The sequence below is a fragment of the Vulpes lagopus genome, chromosome 24 (genome assembly GCF_018345385.1).
Source record: "Vulpes lagopus strain Blue_001 chromosome 24, ASM1834538v1, whole genome shotgun sequence".
In the NCBI taxonomy this organism is placed as follows: domain Eukaryota; kingdom Metazoa; phylum Chordata; class Mammalia; order Carnivora; family Canidae; genus Vulpes; species Vulpes lagopus.
In genome coordinates, this window is record NC_054847.1 from 52,470,466 (window position 1) to 52,475,095 (window position 4,630).

At 34.3% G+C, this 4,630-nt stretch overlaps 1 pseudogene; it reads left to right on the forward strand.

Annotated features, from left to right (window-relative positions):
- The first annotated feature begins 3,388 nt into the window (after positions 1 to 3,388).
- On the forward strand, positions 3,389 to 4,246 carry LOC121482099 (annotated as a pseudogene).
- Positions 4,247 to 4,630: the final 384 nt, after the last annotated feature.

A 4,630-nucleotide genomic window follows, 5' to 3' on the forward strand; every position in this document is an offset into this window, starting at 1 on the left:
TATTTTTCTCCTATGATTATACCACACCTAATTAGTTAAAAACTATTTGTTTATTGCACATCTCTCTATTATAATATAAATTCAAAGGCAATGGAATTTTGTTCATTTTATTAGCTGTGATATACTCTGTGCCTAGAAAGGCAGAAGCTGACTAATAGCTGTTAAATGAATAAGCAGCAAGGATTTATAGACAGGAAAATACAGATGCATGTGAAAGTTGGGGCAAAATTCTACATTAAAAAAAAAAATCTTTTTATATCTCTTTTTGAGAGCCCAGGAAGGAAAGAAAGGTGATTGTGAGGTGGACATTTATGACCAAGACATAACAAGTATTTCCTACAAGTGTGAGAATGTACAAGTCTAATTCGGTTCTCTTCTCTCTCTGTCTTTCTGTTCCTCTCTCTCTCTTTCTCTCTCTCTCTCAGCATGGCAAATTCTAAAGCACAGTCTCACCCAACTTGCTAAGATGTCTACATAGAGGAGCAACAATCATTTATTTCAATGGAAGAATTTCTTAATCAATCACTTTACAGTGCCAATATACAAATCATCTATGGATTTTTTTGGCATCTCATACTCACACACCAGCTTTTAAGATGATTATATTTTTATAGGCTTTATAAATCTCAAAAGACAGCTCCCAGAACATTAGTTGAGGTATGTGCTCACTCTATCACCAAGTCTTTCTCTGGAACAGAAAATCAGTGTAAAATGTTCTGTGCTGCTTTTTCCTATCTTTTCCTTTCTGTCTGTCTCCTTCCCTCCCATCTCCTCCTTCCCACCATACTACCTCCCTTCTTTCCTTTTCTCTTTGTAACAATATTCCTTCCAAAATAATTTTCTGAAAAGTAAAAAAAAAATGGGAATAAAATAATTTAATGATTTCAACCCCACACCCTTTTCTTAGCAAGGATATAAAAAGATTTTTTTTTTTTAATGTAAACTTTTAGCTGAAGCGGAGAGAGTTTGTTTAGCAGTGATTTGATTGAGTTCTCTAGCTACAACGAACCTGAATTGTATTTTAAAAAAAAAGAAAGAAAAAGAAACTAGAATAATATTTCACCACGATGGTCCAAGAAATATGGTGAAACAAGATGGAATTTCTTATTTTTTTCATTGTTTGCTTGTTTGTTTGTTTAAGATTTTAATTCTTTATTTGAGTGAGAGAGACCACGACTAGGGAGGAGGGGGCAGAGACAGAAGGAGAAACAGACTCCTCCATAAGCAAGGAGCCAGACATGGGGGGGGGCTTGATACCAGGACCCTGGGATCATGACTTGAGCCAAAGGCAGACACTTAATTGACTGAGCCACCCAGGCTTTCACAAGATGGTATTTCTTTAAACTAAGAGAGCAGATGTGAACAGAGACAGTGTGTTCTCATCAAAGCCCAACAGCAAGATTAACCCTAACCACAGAGAGCCAATAAGAGAAGACCAGAAGTATTCAGCACCTAATTGCCATGTTTTACTTTGACAGTTTGAAATGTTTTGACCAAAATAATGAAGTTAACATTGTTAACTGCCATAAAGGGAATATATAGAAATTTATAATCCAGCACGAACACATGACTTTGGGAAATGCTTTTGTGTTTGTATTTAATCATAAACAATACTTTTTCAAAAATTCATTGTAAAATCTGAATTAGCACTAAAAAATTTAGATCTTATGTTTAACTCTAATATATCTACCCTTAAGCATGCTATGTACAAATTAACAGCCAATAGCAGACTCCCAATTTCTAAGGCCAAAATCAAAACAAAGCAAGAATTATTTGAAGAAGGGATTTAGTTGTTTATATATTTGGATGAAGCTATATAATGCCTTTCTATCATGCAAGCCACAAAAATTATTATCAATAGACTCAAAAGCCAAAACAATTAACTAAAGTATCACAAACAGTAAATAACCTCATGTTCACTAAGGACAATAACACTTTCTGATAATCTTTCACAAAGACCTCTCTTTTAATGCCACATAACTTTTCAAGCCCCCATTGACTTGTTAGTAGTAAAAGAGAATTTTGCTATTCTTGCTGAACAGAAGAAATAATGCCTTTCAGAATAATGTGTCATAAAACTAAGGTAATAAAATTATTAGAAATATTTGTAATAAAGTAAAGCAATATAAACTGTGAATGTTGGCTTACTTTCCCAAAAGAAATCATAATATCACATGTGGACTTACATAAAATTTAAAATGTTTCCTTTGGTGAACTGAAATTGTATATATATATATTTATATATATATAAATATATATATATTTATATATAAATATAAAATATTTTCCTCTTAGGGATATAATTATAAACCAAATCTTAGAGCATTTTATATGGTGTTTTATCTGCCATACCACAATCTTTATCAGTGAGCCAAAAATAAATAACCTAGACCTTTTGTAGTAGCTGTCACTAGAAAACTAAACAAAGTCACCATTCATCTTGCTCATAGTCATTTTAGCCTTTAGCAGATGTATTCTTTGAACAAATTTATTGGCCTTATGAATAAAGATTAGCACTCCTCTGTTCAACTCTGTTGGGAAGAACATTATTCTACTGTAAATGAACAAAAAATTCAAGTAAATGAATGCTTTAAAAGGAAAAGAAACAGTTTGAACTCTGTTTTCTGAATACAATGTAGGATTGGTTTCCCCAGGTGTGTATAATGAGTATATAGATTTATCAGTACATCCATCTGTAATAATCTAGATAAAAGAAGGTTGAAATTCCTGTTATAAATATATTTGTTAAAATTATGAAATTTAATTATAATCATGATTACAAAAGTGTCTATATGTACCCTGATTTTTTGTTCATTTTTCAGTTATCATGGTTTGTAAACACTGATGCATGCTTACCCATGTATGACTCATGAAGAATTATAGACAACTCCTCCTCTCTTAAATCTCTGAATACAGCTACATGTTTAATATTATATATTGTAATCATATTCACATTGAAATGAAGGATGCTCCGTGCACATATGCAATGTTCTATAGAGCAGAATAATACCTAATTTCACTACATTTTTAATGAAGATTAAATGAGATACCTGCATGTGTACATTGTAAGATATAAAAATCTTAAGATATTTGATTATCTTTTTTTACCTATCTTTTTTAAAGATATTTGATTACCTTCTTTTTGTCTTTCTCAATGCCACATACAGTCCTATGTAAGAACATGCCACCATTATCAAAAACATTTGTCAAGTTTCATATGTACGTAGTTATATACTACTGATGTGGGGAAGACTTAGGTAAGTCAGTCCTTTACCACAAGAGGTTAGATTCCGCCCTGGTGTGCTTCCGTCCTGCGCAGCTGTTCTGTGGAACAGTTGTTGTGTATCTCTGTCACCTTCTCGCCCACCTAATTGCGTGCCACCACCCCATGGATGATTTGATGGACATGGACATGAGCCCCCTGCGGCCCCAAAACTATCTTTTTGTTTGTGAACTAAAGACTGACAAAGATTACCACTTTAAAGTGGAAAATGATGAAAATGAGCACCGGTTATCTTTAAGAACGGTCAGTTTGGGAGCTGGTGCAAAGGATGAATTGCACACTGTTGAAGCAGAGGCAATGAATGATGAAGGCAGTCCCATTAAAGTCACACTGGCAACTTTGAAAATATCTGTACAGCCAACGGTGTCCCTTGGGGGCTTTGAAATAACACCACCTGTGGTCTTACAGTTAAGTGTGGTTCCCGGCATTGCATATTAGTGGACAGCACTTAGTAGCTGTAGAGGAAGATGTAGAGTCAGAAGATGAAGAAGAAGAGGATGTGAAACTTCTTAGTATATCTGGGAAGCGTTCTTCCCCTGAAAGTGGTAGCAAGGTTCCACAGAAAAAAGTAAAACTTGCTGCTGATGAAGATGATGATGAAGATGATGATGATGAAGATGATGATGATGATTTTGATGATGAGTAAGCTGAAGAAAAGGCTCCAGTAAGGAAATCTATATGAGATACTCCAGCCAAAAATACACAAAAATCAAACCAGAATGGAAAAGAGTCAAAACCATCAACACCAAGATGAAAAGGTCAAGAATATCTCAAAAAACAGGAAGACTCCCCAAGCGCCAAAAGGACCTAGTTCTGTAGAAGACATTAAAGCAAACATGCAAGCAAGTATAGAAAAAGGTGGTTCTCTTACCAACCAAGTTCATCAATTATGTGAAGAATTGCATCTGGATGACTGACCAAGAGGCTATTCAAGATCTCTGGCAGTGGAGGAAGTCTCTTTAAGAAAATAGTTTAAACAGTTTGTTAAAATTTTCTGTATTATTTCATTTCTGTAACAGTTGATATCTGGCTGTCCTTTTTATAATGCAGAGTGAGAACTTTCCCTGCCATGTCTGATAAATGTTGTCCAGGTTCCATTGCCATGAATGTGCTGTCCAAAATGCCTGTTTAATTTTTAAAGATGGAACTCCACCCTTTGCTTGACTTTAAGTGTGTATGGAATGTTATGATAAGACATAGTAGTAGTAGTGGTGGTCAGACAAATGGAAGTGCTGGGGAGACAAAAATATACATGTGAAGTAAACTCAGTATTTTAATAAAGTAGAAAAAAAAAAAACCAAGAGGTTGATTTCCAAGAGCTATTTGTAGTTAGATTGAAATTGAAGG